The sequence below is a fragment of the Triturus cristatus genome, chromosome 7 (genome assembly GCF_964204655.1).
Source record: "Triturus cristatus chromosome 7, aTriCri1.1, whole genome shotgun sequence".
Taxonomy (NCBI): Eukaryota; Metazoa; Chordata; class Amphibia; order Caudata; family Salamandridae; genus Triturus; species Triturus cristatus.
The window spans coordinates 291,476,004-291,496,540 of record NC_140590.1 but is presented as its reverse complement, the minus strand read 5'-3'; positions in this window follow the sequence as shown (position 1 = coordinate 291,496,540).

Here is a 20,537-nt window from a genome sequence, read left to right as displayed (position 1 = left end):
ACTGACACTGCCCTGCTTGCTGCCACGGAGGAATGAAAAGCCACTCTTGATCAAGGCGGGACCGCAGCCCTGATCCTATTGGGTCTCAGCGTGGCGTTTGACACTGGTTCCCACCAGGTGTTAATCAAAAGGCTGCAGGAAGCAGGCGTAGCGGAACTAGCACTTAAATGGCTAACCTCCTTCCTCTAAAATAGCAAATTTCAAGTCTGTGAGGAAGCCACTAAATCAGAAATTCACTCCTTAAATTGTGGAGTGCCTCAGGGCTCCTCTTTAAGCCCCACTTTATTCAACCTTTATGTTACCTCACTGACGGGGATCATAAAGGCTCATGGCTTCTCCTCAATTTCTTACGCAGATGATACAGATATTATCATCTCTCTCTCCTCACAAACCGACAAAACCTCAACTCAGTTAAACCATTGTCTCAAACATGTAGACAGGATGGCAGTAAGCAGTCTAAAAATGAATGGGGAAAAAATGGAGGGGATGGTGGTGGGAAATAACCCCGCAAAGTAGATGGAGATGAACTGACCAGCCTGTCTGGGCAGCCAACCCACCCCAAAATCAGAGTTAAAGAGCCAGGGCTTCTGGCTCGATGACAAGCTCACAATGACAAGTCAAGGAAAAAAAACAGCAGCAACATGCTTTGGCATGCTCAGAACATCGAGGAAGCTTTTGAGAACCAATAAAAGGTGTTTAATTGCGCAGGACAGTGGTACAGTGATTAGTCATCTCACGCCTTGATTATGGGAACTCCCCATATTTGGGAAGTCCCAACGCTGTCATAAAAAGATTACAGGTTATCCAAAATGCTGCGGCTCGTATGCTATGTTTTAGATACCGAGGATAAAGAGAACCAGGAGTGGAGGAAGTTCCTTTGCATCCTGGACCCTAACCTCTGGAACACGCTTCCATAACATATTAGGAAAACAGAGTCTGAACCTAAGTTTAAGAAACTGCTAAAAACCATCCTGTTTAACTTATCTGACTGAAATATCCCCTGCTGTTGGCTTGGTGCTGAGAGGCCCTTATTGGTAGCCATGAGCTTTCAAAATCCTCACAAATAGAATTGAATAGGTGTGTTCTCTTGCATTCAGTGCACAGTGGGTTATGCTCAGCGACGCTGGTGTGCATTTCCACTTTGTCCTGAGTGTTTTGCTCTGCAGCTTGGTTGTGCCCTTGTATCCAGTATTGCATCTTTCGTAGATTCACATGCTTGAATATTACCTATCGTCGAGGCAGGAGTCCCATGGTAATTATAATTAGAAGTATAAACAAAAGCCTCGTACAGTAAAACCAAAACCAGTGAGATTGTGTACCAATCCACATCGCTTTAAGTAGACCCAAACTTCAGCCAATCAGGGGGCAGTTCCTGCATCATTCCTCTCCCTCAGAGCCACCACGCCTCAGATTTCTAACCACACGTCTTGTGTATAAGGGAATCTACCTGAGCTCTGCTCAGTACTTTGAGAGAAAACTGTCACTTTGACTTCAGTTGTCATGCATTTGAACCCTGCTGCTTCATAAGGAAGCTTCAGCTCTGCCCGAGCATGATTGTGAGAGAAATACATCATGTCAGAGGGATCCAAGTAGGGCATATTTATGCCCTACAGGTCTTGCGGTAAGCCAAGGCTATTTTTGAGTATCCTTTATTGTTTATTTCTGAGCATAAAGCTAAAGACTCTAAATACTGCAGAACATTTTCTGCAAAGACGCTCAAGGACAGGGAAGCAAGGTTTCTTTTGTGACTTCAAAAGAGGAAATCCACAGAAACTCCAGTATTAAGAGAAGAAGGATCTTTAACTCACCCCAACAAAAAAAACAGAAGAAGGAAATATCTGTAAAGGTGTTTGGTGAGGTGCCACCAAAGAAGATATAAAAAAATAATAATAAGGGCTAACAGGAGTCCAGACCAGTCCAAGAAGAGGCGAACATCTCCCCAGGGCTCAGCTAACATAAATAAAACAAGGTTAGAACTCTCTACTCCTTTTGAATCTGCCCTAGCATTAACTGACATTAAGAAACCTACCTCAGATCCCCATCATAGATCTCATGCGCCTACGACAAAATCGTTGCTAAGAAAGTCAACAACACTGTCAACGACAAATACCTCCATGATGATAGCAGCCTCTACGTTAGTGAGAACGGTACTGATGACGTTCTCGTTGACAAAAATGGCGCATGCAACTCACTGGTGTAACGAAATTCGAGCGGGCCCCCTTGCAAGGCACGTTGAGGGGCCCCCAATGGGCTCAATCATGAGCTCCCCTGCCACAGTAATGTGCTGAGGGGGCCCCCTGGAGCTTGGGGGCCCCCCGCACGGCAGGGGCTGCGGGAACCTGTGCTACGCCGCTGATGCGGCTCGGTCAACCAAAATCGACCAACTGGGAGAAGGTTGGCCCATTGGTGAATGCTCCGTCAGCGCCACCGTGAACGACCGCTCAATCGACAACTTTGTCATTGGCTTCTCCAACATTGATAATTAAGGTTTTGCTTGCCCCATCAAGGACAGCACCTTTGGGCCAATTAGCGGCTATTTCCAATGATCAAATCTGGCCAGATTAGACCTCACCAAATAGTGTCACCTTTACAGCCAGTCCGTCTTTCAGAAATGGGGGCTACGGATGAGGACGATGAACATTTTTTAGCTTCAAGTAGCCTATTGCAACTACATGTAAAGTGTCAGGAGATGGATGAGGAATATGAACAAGATGAAACATCTCGCTTGAATGGAGATATCTCCTTTTGAGACAGACAACATGCTAGAGAAAGATCTTAGGAGGAGTTTCATGAAAGTTCCCCTTATAAAGAAGCATTTGAGGAGCAGTCTTTCAAGGAACCAATGACTCAGGTTCCTATTGCTCTAGCCTCGGGTATTTGACAAATGCTTAATGTTTACTATAAACATTCCCCAGAAAGGGATACTACAGCACAACAACACAGCAAACGTTGCCGACCATAGCTGGATATCCACCATGGTCTTCTAGACTGTTAACTCAAGCAAAAAGCCCTGTTATAAAGCAAAGGGTGGCTCTCCAATGAAGAGAGTTTGATCATGGCGACTAAGTAGATCAAGGGGATGATGATGAGGATGAGCAAGAGGAGGAAAACTCCCTCATGACAAGGATACAAATGCAGGAATTGAATGGGATAATTCCAATAGCTGAGTATTTCTGGGCAGAAGTCCTTAAGGTCATGAAGATCCCAGCTAGAGTGGTAATTCCTAGACAAGACAATAAATATAAGGCTCCTGAAAGCTCTCCAACTTGCCGGATAGAACATCCAAAACCAAATACGGTAGCGCTGCAGGTGGCACAACGAAGATCTAAAAGTCCAACTACGCCATGCTCCGCCCCTCCTAATAAGGAAAGCAGGAGGTTAGATAATGTAGGAGAATGTTTTTCAGCTATGGCACTACGACCAAAAGAGCATTCAATGCTTTAGACATACTAGGCAGTTACAGATATGATTGCTAGATGTGGTCGGACTAAGCGCAGTTTATAGACTTCCTGCCAGATCTTCAGGATATCCTCTGAAATGATTGAAACAGCAATGGATGTAGCTATAACTGACTTCAGGCAGCTGGCTGGAGCAGCAGTCTTAAGACGACAAGAATGGCTAAGAGCAACCTAATTTCTCCCAGAGGTGGTTCTTAAAAATTCTGGATATGCCTTATAAGGGAGATACTCTCTTTGGAAAACACATATATGATGCGCTCCAATGAATTCAAGCTGATACGGAGACTCAAGATCATTGGAAGTGCTACAACAATGCAGGTTTTAGACATTGTGGTGCCGGGTCAGAGGTCAATACACTTTTTAGAGGAAGGTTTCAACCTAATAGTTATCAGCCTTAAGGTCAAGCCCAACAGGGACACCAACAGCAGCTTATGCAGCAATATAGAATGACACCAGCTGCAGCTTACTGTAGACAGCTTAACAGAAGAAAATTAGCAGGTACAGTACAGGGGACATGAATCCTCATGAATCCTCCAGAAAGCAGTGACAACAATATCACTCAGGTCACCTATTTGCAAGCAGCACTCATGATAATAAAAGACCGTCTTTGCAACTTTATGACACTTGGAAAGCCATCTTTACAGATTGATGGGTATTGGTCAATATAAGACAGGGTAATACATTAGAACTTACCCAAAAGCCTCCTCGGAATCCACCTTGCAGGGGAGTACATAAACATATTTATCTATTACAAAAAGGACATCAAGTCTCTTATTCTCAAGGGAGCAATCAAAGGCACACAGAGGCACAGGATTTTACCCCAACAACATCTTCCTAAAGAAAAGGAATGGAAGTGGAGACAGGCATTAGATCTGAGACAGCTAATCAAATACCTAAAAAATCAGTCATTCAGGATAGTTACGCTACAGGATATTCTGTAACGAATTAATCCAGGGCGCTGTATATTCAACAGAACATTCCCTTCCGAGGTTCAAAAATGTTGTCTCAAACTAAACCGGGAAATATCCTGTCTTACTCCAAGCAAATAAATTACATTTCTAAGGGCAATTGAGACGCAAGGGTCTGCAAGGCTTTTCCCACAAAGGTGATGGCTACAAAGATAATAGCTCTAGCCTTTACCCTCTCATTAAAAAATTTCACTTCAGTCAGACAGTACAAATAGTTTCTGGAAATGATTTCATCATGCATTCCATTGATCCCCAACTGTTGTCTATTTATGAGACAACTGCAAGAACAAATAGAAAGACAATAAACACAGGATATGGATTATTTCAACAATGTTATCAAAGTAGCACCGGCAATAACACCAACATTAAAATGATGGATGAAAAAAGACAGCATCACCTTGGGCTTGACATTTCTAACCAACCCACCAAACTATGTGATCACAATGAATGCATCTATGGAAGACTAGGGAGTGCATCCCCAGGAAATGCAAGTGGCAAATGGACAAGTTGGGAAAAGAGGAAGCAAATAAACTTCTTGGATTTAAGGACAATGACTTTAAGGCTTCATGATTTTATTCCATGAACAAGGATCTGCATCGATGGTTCTAACGGACAACATGACCACAATGTTCTACTTAAACAAGCAATGAGGAAGTTGGGTGCAACCACTATCCAGTGAAGCACAACAAATCTGAAACCAGTGCTTGCATCACAATCTTTCCCTGAAGGTAGAGCCTGTGCGTGGTACAAACCACCAGTAGGCACACTATTTAAGCAGATTGTCAAAAGAATGTCATGAATGGGTAACTGTCACAAACTCAACTTTCAAGGATATTCAGCAAGTAGGGGAGGCCAACCATGAACCAATTTGCTACTCCACTCAATCATCAATGCCGGTACTACGTAAGCAGGTTTTTCCACAAGGTATCTTGGGGATACGCTTTTCAGATTGCATGTACAAGAATCTTTGCATATGCCTTTCCACCAATTCCTCTGATTCAGAGAATTTTCACAAGTTGATGAGGGAACGTGTCAAATTATTCAAATAGATCCAGTGTGGTCAAGACAATTTCGGTACATGGAACTCATTCTCATGTCAGAACAGCAACATATTCCACTCAAACCAGTCCCAGGGCCTCTATCATTGAAGAGTGGCAAGGTGATTCAGCCAAATCCAGGATCATTCAATTTTGCTGCCTGGATTCTGAATACAATGAATTCCAACAGTCAAATAGCTCACAAAAATGCAGAGAAATACTAGAGAAAGTGAGAGCTAAATCTATAAATAAATCATCTTGCTGCAATATCGAGATTCTGAAGAGCCTGGAATCAAATATATTTATGGTTAATAGACTAATGAAGTAATTACTATGCAGACTGTTTAGAGCTTAGCCTCCGATTTGCGAGGACTCTTCGAGATTATACACAAAGTTCTACCTAAAGCAATGTGGAATGGTATTCAAGCTCACCAGTTTTAATTTTACTGTTTGAGGCTTTGTTTTATACTTAAATTATAATTAACGTGGGACTCCTACCTCGATGACTGGGAATATTCAAGCATGTGAATCTATAAAAGATATCAATACTGGAGAACCACAGTGTTCAGGTCAAGAATTTGTTTTTTGCATCAGGGCTCTGCACCACGGTTATCTTATCTCACCGGTTGTCAGACACTGAGAGCCCTCCTCTTCCCTGCCTCACCTCATGGTAGTTTATTGTTTTCATACTGTTTCTACAGCCAACCTGGCCTTTTAAGACACACGTGTCTCTCCTCCTCTGTGGGTGTTTTCTTTACTTTAGGTTTTTTCTCAGAGCTCCCTCCCCCAATCTCCTCCCTGCTATCCACATACTGAGTTATATAGCCTAGCCCCTAGAGCTTCCCAAGGTAGTCTCTGGTGCTAGTTTATTCTACCCTTTACCAGTTAACGCCTTACTCCCCTTTTCTAGAGTGCTGTTGTGCGCTCTCATTTATTGGCGCCTTGCTTTTAAGAAAGCCTGGGCTGTAGTAATTGTTGACAGTAACTATTAAGTGCTGAGCAAAATACTTCAAAACATTGGCAGTGGTGAAGTCTCAATAATACCTTCTCATGTATAACCTTTATAAGTTGACGCGTCCGGTCAAATATATGAAGAAACAGGATCGGCTGCTGTCACATGAAATAATCTTTTCTAGAAAGCCTTGAGGAAGTCACTGGATGTGACAAAACACGTGTCTGCTGTTCTCGTGCATCTTGATCAAGACTGTGTAGCTTTGAATCTTCCTTACAAAATGTTTCCCCATCTATATGTTCTTTGTAATAGGGATCTTTACAGTCTTGACTGAAATTGTAATGTTTTCAGAATATTTGTTCAAATTAAAAGGAACGTCTTTTGCATAAACCTATCTCTGTTTTTTGCCTGTGACATATTGGTGATACAATCTGGTGAAGTCAACTTATAAAGGTTATACATGAGAAGGGATATTACTTTTAGAATGCCGGGGTATTATCATGCTATACTGTATCGCACAGTGACTGTTGGCAGAACCTGTGTATTTATGTACCCAAGGTAGTAGGGTACACCTGTTACCCTTAGAGGCACCACAACCAATTGTTCTATTGTTAATAGTGACCAGGGAAGATAAAAATATTTATCATTGCCCAGTGATTATATATTTTATCTGAGGTGCGATCTGTCAGACACTACTACCGCCTTTTGTATTTTAGGTCTCAATATATCACAGGCCGTAGAGATAAGGGACTTGAGCAGATACTGCCAGATTTGTGCTTTGTACTTAAAAGGTCATAAAGCCAAGCACCCCATCTTGACATTACAGGTGATGATTGCTACCAATTGACGTATGTGTTAAAATTCCTGGGCCCCTTGGGGGGAGTGGGTGCCAGAGACCCTGGCTTAAAGATGGCCACACTCCAGTGAGGTTCCTTGTGCCAGTGGTGCAATCCATCACTATTCGGGTGGCATGGCCTTCAAAACAGCCATCCAGTTACCCATAGCTGGCCTCCACCCTGTGGAGATCCAGGTGAAGCTCCTTTACGCTGCAGAGCTGCAAATTTGCCCATGGACCCCCCAACCGGGCCCAAGATGGTGGGCAGAGCGGTGCGGTGCTGATCCCTCAATCTCCTGTGCGGCAATGGGTGAACTTGGTCAGACTGTCCACCCTGCGGTGTGGTGGGCGGAGTGTGGCACCTGGGATCCGTGGGCAACCCTGCTGTTGTATGGCCACACTGTTATATGTCTGTAGCTGGTGAGCAGTGCAGGGCATGAGCATTGAGCCCCTCACGTACAACGTGGGTTGGGGCCTACTCGTGCCCCCCTGATGCTGAAGAGCTGCTTGGGGGGGGGCTCCCCACCTGGTCGCTAGAATCTGCTGTGGAGAGTCCTTAGTCAGGACACCAGCCTTCGGGCTGCGTGCCCTCACTGGTTATGAACTGAGGGAAAAGCCTGGATTCTACCCTTGAACAGTGACACAGATATGGCACGTGGTGCCAGGGGCAAAGGTTGCGCCTGCTGCTGAAAGCATGACAATGCCGCTGCAGACGAACATGCGGTAAGTTTACTTGCTCCGTACACCGGGGCGGGGGTCTGCTCGCACCTCCCTGCTTTGGATTCCATGGGGGGAACACTGGGTCCATAACGCTGACCCTAAAGGCACGGATGTCATCCGTGCCCGAGAGTAGGCAGACCGGGCAGCATCTGCGCATCTCTAGGGGCAATACTACAGCGGTAGCCATCATACCACCTTGATTGCAAGGAAGACCTCAAGACCCACGGGAGGCCTGTGGGGGTGGTACCCAATGCACACATGTCTGTAATGTTCAGCCTGAGACTGCCCCACCTTGTGATTCGGTATCTGGACCCAAGGTTCTCAGCAGGGCCGGCCGGTGGCTGGGCAGCAGACCACTCTGTGCACAGCTGCTGAAAATAATAGGGAAAGCAGAAGCCAGGCAGGCAAACCTGCAGTTTGAGGCCTAAAAAGCAACCAGGGCCCACTCCTCAGACAAGCTGGCCTTGTCGAAAAGCCATACACCAGATGCAGAACAGGCCAATACGAAAACATTACGGCCAAATATACAGAAGAGGCTTACCTTGATAGACACCAAAATCTACACCCTAACAACACGTGTGGACAAGGTCACCACAGCACTAGGCAAACAGGAGAGGTACATTACCATGGGAGAAGGGCGAATCTTGCAGCTGGAAGACGATGCATCAGGGTATGAGTAAGGTGCTCAATGTGATTAAGTCCAAAAAATGAAGACCTTGAGACCAGGTTGGGATGCAATAACCTATTATTGTGGGCCTCATAAGAGACAACATACATCGGCAAAATGACAGACTTTGTCAAATCCCTCCTGAAGACCCTGCTAGGACCGGACAAGTTGGCATCAGTTATTTGCAGCGGGGAAAACCCATCAATCATTGGGCCCAAGAGCTCCACCGTGGGCAGCCCCCACCCCATATTCGCCAGACTGTTCAACTTCCAAGATAAAGACACAGCTCTACATTTGGCCTGAGAGAAACAAACGCTCTCATCTGAAGGCTCTACACTCTCAATATTCCCGGACTACACGCTGACCATTCAGGGGGCCTGCCAGGAAACTTGCTACTCAAGCAGGAGCAGCACTAGACAGCCTGAGATTCGCCCTGTTTTACCCAGCACACCTCAAGATAATGCACAGAGACAAGCTTTATATTTTCATCCCACCTCAAAAGACCAACCTTTTGTCCAAAAATCTTCAAAGAGCAGCAGCCCGCCACACGCCGTAAGGAGTCCTCCTCAGGGGGATTGACTGACATTGAATGATCACACCTTTTCTGCTTCAGAGCTCCTATTTGAAATCTGCTCCTATCTCTGTGAACCACACAGATCACTGGTGCTGGAGGCCGGACTACCTACAATTTTTTGATAAAGATAACGTCTGACGACGCCATTCACTATCCCGCCACTGGCAGGCACCCCCCTTGTAGGAGTGCTGATAGTCAGTGCACTGGACTCCCCCACCCTTATTTAGTCACATTGTGACCCTCAACAGTTCTATTAATTTTTCTCTTCTTTTTCGTAATGTTGTTTATGTTTTCTTTGTTGGGGGGGCAGCTTCACTGGCTGGATGGGGAGGCTGGTGTGGAAAAGGGAAATAAGTTTGCACAGCTGGCAAGAAACAAGTTACTTACCTGTAACTTTGGTTCTCCAGTATTGGTAACTTTCATAGATTCCCATAGCTTGTATCATTCCCCGTCGTCGGAATGGGAGTCTTGGTACCCAAAATAACATAGCAGTAGGTACAAAAGAGAAAGAAAAAGGCCTTGGCCTCATTCCCTTTTGTAGCATATCTACCTCTTTTAAGAAAAAAGAGACCAAAATAGAGCAACAGATTAGCCTCACCCCACAGAACCCTCCTGAGAGAACGTCAGAGCCTCAGATTTTCGTAGCCGTTGTGTAACAGTACAACCAAACCTGCCGAGGGCTGAGCTTTCCCAGGGGAGGAGGGTGGGCGCATGGGAATCTATGAAAGTTACCAATACTGGAGAACCAAAGTTACAGGTAAGTAACTTGTTTCTTACTCCAGTATTGGAACTTTCATAGATTCCCATAGCTTGTATCAGAGTAGCTAGCAGTCAGAAGCACATTTTGCTTCCCTAGAGACATCTCATTCTCCAGTCACCTTAACCATATTTCCCATTTCTTTTTTTTTTAGAAAACATAAAACCACAATACAGTCACATAAAGAACGCATAGCAAAATGTGCAAATAACCATAAGAAAGGAAGGAGGGAAGAAAGGAAAGCTCACCACTCAACGGAAGAGGTTCCTCAGGACTGCCTGGCCTACAGCCGTGTCTTCCTGTGCCAAGGTCTCCAGGTTGTAATGTCTTGTGAAGGTTTGCACGCTGCTCCAAGGTGCAGCCCTGCAGATGTCTTTAATCTGGACCCGCGCAAAGAGAGCCGTAGAGGAAGCCATGGACCTTGTTGAGTGTGCTCTAATTCTGCCCTCCAGAGGCTTGTCCGCTGCAGAATGACAGAACTGTATAGCACTGGAGATCCATCGGGCAATACCCTGCTTGGACAGGGGTAAGCCTTTGCGGGGAGCACTGAATGCAATGACCAATTGAGATGATTAGTTTCTCTAAAGTTCTTAGTATGGTCCAGATAAAATTTCAAGCACCGCTGCACGTCCAGCGAATGAAGTGCCCTTTCCGCCGGTGTAGACGGCTGAGGAAAGAAAGCCTTGAGAATTACCGGCTCATTTAATTGAAAATCAGAGGGCACCTTTGGTATGAATTTTGGATTAGTTTGTAGAATTACCGTATTCCTTTTGAATTGGAGGAAAGGTTTCTGGATTGTGAGAGCTTGTAATTCTCCAATACGTCTTGCCGAAGTGAGAGCAAGGAGTGCTAATTTCCATGAGAGGAATTTCAAATCCACTCGATGAACCGGTTCAAAAGGAGGCTTCATCAGCTGGGTGAGACCCAAGTTCAAATGCCATGTGGGAGGCGGAGGCCTCACGGGAGGAAAAACTCAAAATAGGCCTTTGAGAAATTGCTTGACAATTCTAGAGGACCAAAGAGAAGGCCCAGAGGCAGTGCGTCTGTAGCGAGAAACCGCAGCCAAGTGAACCTTTATGGACGAATGAGCCAGACCTGCCTTAGCCAAGGACAGGAAATAAGGAAGAACTTGATGAGGCTGAGACAAGAAAGGATCCACACCTTGCTGTTGGCACCAGATGCAAAAGCGTTTCCATTTGAGACGGTAAGTCTTGTTAGTGGAAGGAGCTCTAGCCTGAGAGAGAACATCCCTTATTTCGTCCGAGAGATGAAGATCTAGGAATTCTCGCTGCTCAGGAGCCATGCTGAGAGGTGTTGTCCGTGCGGACGAGAACTGCCGAACCCTGCAACCGTGGAAGAAACGCCTGAAGAGCCAGACGAATCGCTCTGAGCTCCAGGAGGTTGATATGAAGGAGGCGGTGCCTGGGCAACCAATGCCCGCTTACATGCAAGTCCTGAAGCACCGCACCCCAGCCTTCCAGCGAGGCATCTGTTGTGACAACTTGAGGAGCCGGATTGCTTACGAAGGATAGACCTTGGGATAAATTCTCCTCCTGTGTCCACCACAAGGCGGCTTCTTTCATTGCCGCAGTAATCACCACCTTGTCTTCAAAAGAGCCGTGAACTTGCTGCCACTGCATGTCCAGTTGCTCTTGAAGAGATCACATCCGCAATCTGCAGTGGGGTATCAGAGGGATGCATGAAGAAATCACTCCTAGAAGGGATTTGTACTGGCGTACTGAAAGACACTTTCTTTTTCTCAACAAATGAGCCAAGGATCTTAGTTTGTCTTGCCTTTCGAAGGTTGGAGAAGCCTTGTTGAGAGACGTGTCCAAGATAGCTCCTAGGAACCATGCACTCTTGGACGGACAGAGAGACTACTTCTCCCTGTTGAGAGTCAGACCCAGATTGTTGAACATGAGTCGTACATGCCCGACTGTCTCCTCCGCTGTCCGCCTAGACGGAGCCTTCAGCAACCAGTCGTCCAGGTAGGGGAAGATTTGAAACTGCTGTTTCCTTAGGAAAGCTGCTACCGGTGCCTGTACCTTGGTAAAGATCCTCGGGGCAGAGCGAAGTCCAAAGGGTAAAACATTGAATTGGAAGTGGCTCTTGGCTACTGTGAATCGTAGAAACCTCCTGTGAGCTGGATGAATGGGTATGTGAAAATACGCATCTTCGAGATCGAGAGTGGCCATGAAATCTCCCAGGTTGAGGAGACGTAAGATATCCTGGAGAGAGACCATCCGAAAGGATTGGCTGATGAGATAGGTGTTGAGCTCCCTGAGATCTAAAATGGGGCTCCATTTCTCCAGCGTCTTCTTGACCAGGAAAAACCTGGAGTAGAAACCGTCCCCCTTCTGAGACAGGGGAACCTGCTCCACTGCTCCCTTTCGGAGCATCTGATGAACTTCGAGCCTTAAGAGACGCAGATGTTTTGAATGCATAGCGACAGGGGGCTTGGAAGGTGGTAAATGAAGAAACTCCAGCGTATAGCCATCTCGAATGATGTTGAGCACCCAACGGTCCGATGTTATCCGTTTCCAGTTGTGGAGGTATTGAGACACCCTGCCTCCCACAGGTGTCAACGGGGAGGTGGGTACAGTAGGCAGAGCCAGAACGCCGCTATTGTCTCTTGGAGGTGTCACGTCCCTGGTGATTCTGCTTTCCTCTAGTGTTGGAGCGAGAGAAAGACGAGGTTTGGCCTTGCCGTTGTTGGTACTGTGGGCGATACGACTGAGATGTCGAACCATAAGAAGAGTACCGTTGCTGTTGGTACGAGCCTCTGTAGGATGTGGTACTCTTCCCTCTGGCCCCATGGAAAGGAACCTTGCGATATTGAAGATTGCCTAGAGACCTTGCCGTCTCCGTATCTTTTTTAATGTCCTGGAGGGCATCGTCGACATGTTTCCCAAAAAATGCCTCACCATCAAACGGGAGGTCCAGGATCTTGTTCTGAACCTCCGGTTGGAACCAAGTCGCCCGGAGCCAGCTCTGGCGACGAAGAACAGCTGCACCTGCCAGTGCACGGAAAGCTGTTGTGGCGATATCCATGGTGCAGTCGATCACCTCCGCTGATGTAGCCTCTCCCTCCTGTAGAATTTTCTTGGCCTCCGTCTTGGACTCTGGTGGGAGCTGGTCCAAATAAGGTGAAAGGTCGCACCACATTTGGCAATCGTACCTACCAAGGATCGCCAAAGCATTCGCTGCCCGTACTAAAAGACTCGCCATAGAGGAAAACCTTTTCCCCGCATTATAAAGGCGCCTGCCTTCTTTATCGGGAGGTGTCGTCAGTGGTGCAGAAGGATTACGTGACTTTCGTTGCGCCGCCTGGGATATTACCGAATCCGGCTTCGGCTGACCTGTCAAGGACGCTGGACTATCCTCAGGCACCTTGTACTTCTTCTCGAGGCGTGGCAAAACTGGAATAACCGTAGCCGGGTTCTTCATCACCTTCAAACCCTCGTCCCAGACATGGCCGACAATGGGAATGGAACAAACCACTTTCCTGTAGGGCTCCTTAAAATCATACAGGAAGCATTCCGTTTCAACGGACGGCATAGGAAGCTGGAATCTACTGGAGGCTCTTTTCATCAGCTTGTGAAAACCCCCAATGTCTGCCGGGGGAGAATCCACCGGATCCGGAGTAGGTGAAGCAGGATCCGGGATCACATAGTCCTCCCACTCAACACACTGGTTAGACCTGTTGCCATTATCCTGATCCTCGTCTGAGGAATCATCATGAAAATCCGGGACTACTGGAGGTAAACCTGGGCTGGAAACCTGGGGCTGTGAAACCATCTGGGATGGTGTTCCCGGAGAAAACACTGCAGGAGCCGATGGTGTAGGCACAGTATGCACTGCAGAGAAAGTCGAAGATGGAGGAGGAGGAGCTTGAGAAAACCTCTTCCTATAATCCTGCAACATGCCCTGGAGATCTGCCAGGAGTGAATAAGGGACCGCAACCATACCCTGGCCAGCGCTGTCCTGACGACCATAGGATGGTTGGTAGGAGTACCCAGGAGTGTATTCGCCCTCCGAATCAGTGTCCTGACATTTGACCAACAATTGCGAGGGACTATGGGCATAGCCACAAGAATCCTGATCATCCCCGTCAGAGTCCTCTTCTTCCTTGAGCAACAGTGCGGGAGGCAAGGGGGCAACCCTCCTTGGTGACGTCATATCAGGTCTTATTCTTTTTAAGGATATTGTAATCCTCTCCGTCGCTGAAGACGTCATCGACGGTACCGTCGGCGATGGGGTTGAAAGAGAAACCATCGTCGACGAGGTCATCGACGAAAGATGCACCGTCGACGGTTGAATCGTCGGCGAAGAGATGGGCGTCGTTGACACTGCCGTCAACGAGATCCTGCCGTCGTCATCGTCATCATCGACGTCGTCATAGCTCTCGTGGACGACACTGTCGTCGCCGCCACAATCGTCGACACCCTCTACTGTGCAGATATAAAATATTGAGTTGCACAAATATTGAGTCATTAATATCGTGGGTCAGAAATATTGACAGCAAGAATATCGTGGTCAAGAATATCGATTTAAGGTAAGTAATATTGATTTTAAAAATATTGAAGTGTTTACTATCGTTTGCAAAAATATAGCTGTTAAAAATATTATTATGTATGTTAGTATATATTTTATATGTATGTGATGTATGTTTTTTTGTATAAGAATTTTTTGTATTTTTAATATATGTGTTACATTTTTAGTAGTTATTAGAAAAAAAGAATCTGAATTTTGCGCCTTTAATTCTGTAGCGGGTTGTGGGTTTATACGGGGAATAGTGTGGAAAATAATTTAATTATATTAAATTTATTATAATTTTTTTATTGAATTTTGTGTTTTTAGTTCTGTAGTGGTTTGTGGGTTTTTAGGGGAATAGGTTGGGAAGTAATTTAATTATATTACATTTATCGATTAATTTTTATTTATTAATATTTGTTTAATTGATATGTTATAGTGTTAAATGTGTAAAGCAATTTATTATTAATAAATAGTTATGAATGAATTTTAATTAATTAATTGGTAATTAATTATGGTAATTGTGTAATTAATTTTAGGTGTGGGTTGTGGTGTTTATAGATGTAAAGGGTGGTAAGTAATTTATTTTTAATTGATGAATTAATAATTGGTTGTTAATTAATTTTAATAAATTAATTGGTAATTAGGGTAATTGTTTAATTCATTTTAGGTGTGTGTTGTGGTTTTTATAGGAGTAAAGGGTGAAAAGTAATTTGTGTTTAATCAATTATATATAGTTGTTAATTAATGTTAGTTATTTGATATTTATTTTGGATAATTTAAATTAATAAGTTTATTTTTGTGTGTGTTGCTTTTACTTTTAAAGGGGTAAAGGGTGGGTATTAAATGCATTTTAATTATTAGTTGGTCATAGTAATATTTTTTCTTTTAAAAATAATATTTTATTGTGTTTTTGTTATAGTTAGGTGTGTGTTGTGGATATTATAGTGTTAAAGCATGTGTACTCAATGAATGTGTTTTAATTAATAATATTTGTAATTGATTATTAATTATGTTAATTATGGAAATACATTTAATGAAAAATTTTGAAGTGTTTTTCTATTGGTGTGGTGTTATAGGGTAGGAAATAAATAAATACATTTATGTTTTAAATAATATTTTTGTTTGTTAATATTTGCTACTTTAACATATTTATTCTTTATAAATGTATTTATTAATTTATTTTATATAATATTTGTAGGTTTTTGTTATATATAATTAATATTATAATATGTATTCTTTTTATATGTTTAATATATTTAATGTAATATTTTTAAAATATTGTTTGTTTATTTTTTATTTTTAAAATGTTGTAATATTTTTTTTATCCAGATGCCTAAGTGTTATTAATAATTTTTGCTTCTCTGCTATTCAGCACTTTCCCTACTGTTGAACTCAATGTAGTGAGAATAGTAATGTTTATTCCTCCGCTATCCAACACATTCCCTACTGTTGCACTCACTGGAGTGGGAAAAGTGATTTTAGCCCCTCCGCTATCCAACACTTTCCCTATTGTTGCACTCACTGGAGTGGGAATAGTAATTTTTACCCCTCCGCTATCCAACATTTTCCCTACTGTTGCATTCACTGGATTTGGAATAGTAAATTTAATTCCTCCACTATACAACACTCATCCTAGTTTTGCACTCACTACAGTGAAAATGGTAATTTTTACCCCTCCACTATCCAACACTTTACCTACTGTTGAACTCTTTGGAGTGGGAATAGTACTTTTTGCCCCGCTGCTTTCTAACACTTTCCCTACTGTTGCACTCACTGGAGTGGGAATAGTAATTTTTACCCCTCCGCTATCCAACATTTTCCCTACTATTGCCCTCACAGGAGTTGGAATAGTAAATGTAATTCCTCCGCTATCCAACCCTTACCCTACTTTTTCACTTAGGTGTCGATTCCGATCCGGTAAAACCCGGGTACGAATGGTCGGACAGAGCGTTTTTTCCGTCCGACTCGTAAGCGGGAAAAACACCTTACAAACTCGCAAGTACGATTTGCACAGAAACACCATTTCCGTACGAGTCGTAAAAAACACCGACCGGCAAAAAAATACATACAAATCTGAATCTGGACGGCGCATACGCGATGTCCGGACGGAGTCAGGAAGCGTTCTACGGACCAGCAAGTACGATTCGTGCCGACGTCACTACGCACGCAGCAGTTTTTACGGGAGCCAAAACCTGCCGGGAAATTGAGGACGACGCGAACAAGGAGTACCGGTACACGACGGACAGCCATGGACCCCAGCCTACGCGTCATCCCGGCCCTCATAGCCTACCACCTCGTGTACAGAAACCGACGCAGACGCCGCAGAAGGTCAGAACAACCCCCAGGGGCAAAGGGGGGGGTGGGGTGCAAGGGGCAAGAAACATAACCCACACCCCACAAAATACAAATACAACCTGCACAATAATTACCTCCATGGTCTGGCCACTACGGGGGCGTGTCCACCAATCCCACGTCCCGCCACAACGGAAGTGGACGTGGACGCGTACCCGTCACCACCACAATGGTGGTACAGGACGTCCCCACGCCCCCAGAGCGTGGGTACGGACCGTACCACGCCTACCCCTACGTCACACGAACAATGGCCGTACGGCCTGTACCCACGTCCCAAAGGCATGGGAACGGGCCGCACCCCCAAAGTTGGGGTGCCGTAGGGGTACGGGCCGTACCCAGGGCATCAGCGCGTGGGTACGGCACATTACGCCCACCCCTACGTCACACCAACAATGGCGGCACGGCCGGTACCCACGTCCCAAAGGCATGGGAACGGGCCGCACCCCCAAAGTTGGGGTGCCGCAGGGGTACAGGCCGTACCCAGGACATCAGCCCGTGGGTACGGCTCGTACCACGACAGTGGACACATACATAGGGGTGGGTGCCCATCACTCCCAGCAGTGCCCAGACATATGAGGGGTGGGTGCAGAGGATTCCCAGCAGTGCCCAGACATATGAGGGGTGGGTGCCTATCACTCTCAGCAGTGGCCAGACATATGAGGGGTGGGTGCCTAACACTCCCAGCAGTGCCCAGACACAGGAGGGGTGGGTGCAGAGTCCTCCCAGCAGTGCCCAGACATATGAGGGGTGGGTGCCTATCACTCCCAGCAGTGCCCAGACATATGAGGGGTGGGTGCCTATCACTCCCAGCAGTGCCCAGACATATGAGGGGTGGGTGCAGAGGACCCCCAGCAGTGGACAGAGCCATGGGGGTGTGTACATCACCCTGCGATGAGCCAAACTCCATGGGTGCATGAAGGCATACACAATGTGCGAGAATGTTGAGAGTGCCAAGACAACACATCACTGACTGCAGTGTCCCACTCCCATGAGGATGAATGTCCTTCCCCCACTGCATTACACACCACATGTGGGTGTGATGACAAATTACACATGCATACCCACCCCTGGCGGAGGCAGCACAATACACACACTGAGATCATGCAACAAGACAGTATCCTCATGTCAAACACCACTAAAGTATGAGAGCCTAAGGGAACACACACTGTCACCCACATACCAGGAATGATAGAAATGCACAGGTGCCGGGGCAGCCAACAAGTTGTAGCCTCACATGGAAGGAAAAGGGTGGAGGACACACAGATACAATGCCCACAATTGTCAGTCAGGTGCCCAAATACCCTGCAGAACACGTAACACATGTGTGTGAGGCAGGGAGTACACACATGCATAGTGCGGAAAAGGGAAAATGTCTACATGAAGTCATGTCAATACATTCCATACACAAGTACAGTGTCCAGCAAGGATGCCACAAACGATGCAGGTGGAGACATAGCAGAGCATGCATGGCGAAAGTCGAAGGGACGTGTCACACACCCAGGAAATGTTGACACAGCTCAGCACAACAATTGGGAAACACCCTGCAGGGAAGATGGCAGGTGCCACAGAGTAAGGAACACACCTTGGTACAATGTCACCATGCAGTAAGAGCCAACATCACCTAAGGCACAAATCCAGAGCCCATTCGAATGGACAATCTAGGCTATGAAAGAGGTTGCACGCAGGTAAAGAAGGGAAACCGGAAGGACAATCCATAGGCACTGCTTAAGGTCGTCAGCGGCAGAGTGCCGTAGAATTCAAGCATCTGTTTCCGAAGATGGAGCAGCCGGTGCATGCTGTCTTCTAACGCAAGTTGTGAAGCCACAGCGTAGTACGCAGATCAACAATAGCACCCTAGCCACGAGTGCGAGAAGCAAAGGGAGCCCTCCGAAGACGCTAGAACAAATCGAATGATGAAATGCGGGGATCACACCAAACAGAGTATGGAAGGAGGTCACGAGGCCAGAGCACACAATTCTGAAAAAAACATCCAGGCCACCTGTTGACGAGGCATGAAAGATAGTCTGAATCCGAGTCCCAAATATGTAGTGGGAGAGCAGTGTCCAAAAGCGCTGGCTCCTCTGTGCGCGTGTGAGCTACGTGAAGGACAAATGTTTCTCGGTATGAAGTCAACACAGCTTGTTTTTGAGACAATAGAGCCCTTATTCTGCACATCTTGTTGAACTCTGCTTTCAAGGTTGGAATGGAAGGCCAGAAGGATACATCCAGCCCGCCATGCGGGGGTGGGAAAAGGACGTAGTGACAGAAAACCACTCGTAGTGATACATTCACGATGTGAGCAATTCCTGGAAGCATCCCACAGCAAGCTTCTTCATTGAACAGCACATAATTACCATTATCAAGCAGCGCACAAGACGGGGTCATGACTGGCACACGAATCCACCTCAGAATACAAGCTAAATCATGAGCGTGCATATGACCTGCACCATGCAATTGAATCTGCCTACACACCACAGAATGATCCGGAGTGGAAGTGCACCCTTCACCTTTTAAATACACCTCCTTGCCGCCTCTCACGCACCTGTTGTCGCCTAGCACGGACACAAGGGACCCGAGCAAGTGGGAGGGCGGTGATGGGACTGGACAGGTCCTCCGCCTGACTCCCCTCGGCCTCCGTGCCACCTGCTGCGCCAGACTCCCCAGCACTGGTGGCCCCGGTGCTGGACCCCTCCCCCACGTCCGTGCCAGTGTCTCCCTCGGTGTCCCCCGACGATGCTGTGGTCAAGGTGAAGAGACAGGAAATGATCAGACACCTGTAGACATATGACACATGAGTCCAAACTACATAGGACACAGTGCATTGCATGAACAGCAACATGAGTGTCATCTACAATACCACAAACATATGTAGGCCCTGCACCACACAGTTGGCTTAGCCACCATGCCACTGTGAAACAATGGGGAGCATGACACAACAGCAAATTTACTTGATATCAATTGATACAGAGGAGCTTCCCTCTGTGGACAGTCGGGCACTGCATCACTGGCATGGCACAGTCACCTACACCCGCAACTGTCCCCTGATGCCAGGTGCACGGATAATGACACCTGACATGTAACTACCGGCGTTGCACGATGTGACTATGTCATGTGTGTGTCAAGTGTTCCCATGAGCTTGCTGTAGTTGTTCCGTGACATGCATCTGCAGTTGCTGCATCCAACATGTGTGTGCGTGTCGATGGGCATGGCACACTATTACGCACACCAGGCCACATGTGGAATCAGACGTAACGGCTGTATGCATGCATCGCACATGGCCTTGCGAGGCAAGGACATATCTGCGTAGTCTCAATGTATGTGTGATCATTCCTGACATGTACCCCTTCATGGCAAGGTGTGTGGACTGTCCTATTTCAAGGACATGTGACCTGTGCATCTGGTGTTCCGCAACCGGTCTGTATGATGAAACATCCTTCTCATGCACATATGTGGTTGTCTGTCACTCCTGTAATGCGTCTGCCTGTTCACTTACACTGGCCCACAGCTAGTTTCATGGCATGTCATGTTGAGCTTGAGCACCCACGTGTGTAGCTGACTGTTGGCAGGGGTGTCACCTGGCTGGCATACGTGTCCTGGATGCATTGCACAGTACAGACTCTGTATGTAGTATATGTGTATTAGCTGTTGAACATGTGCTCAGTTCATTGACAGTGGTGTAGT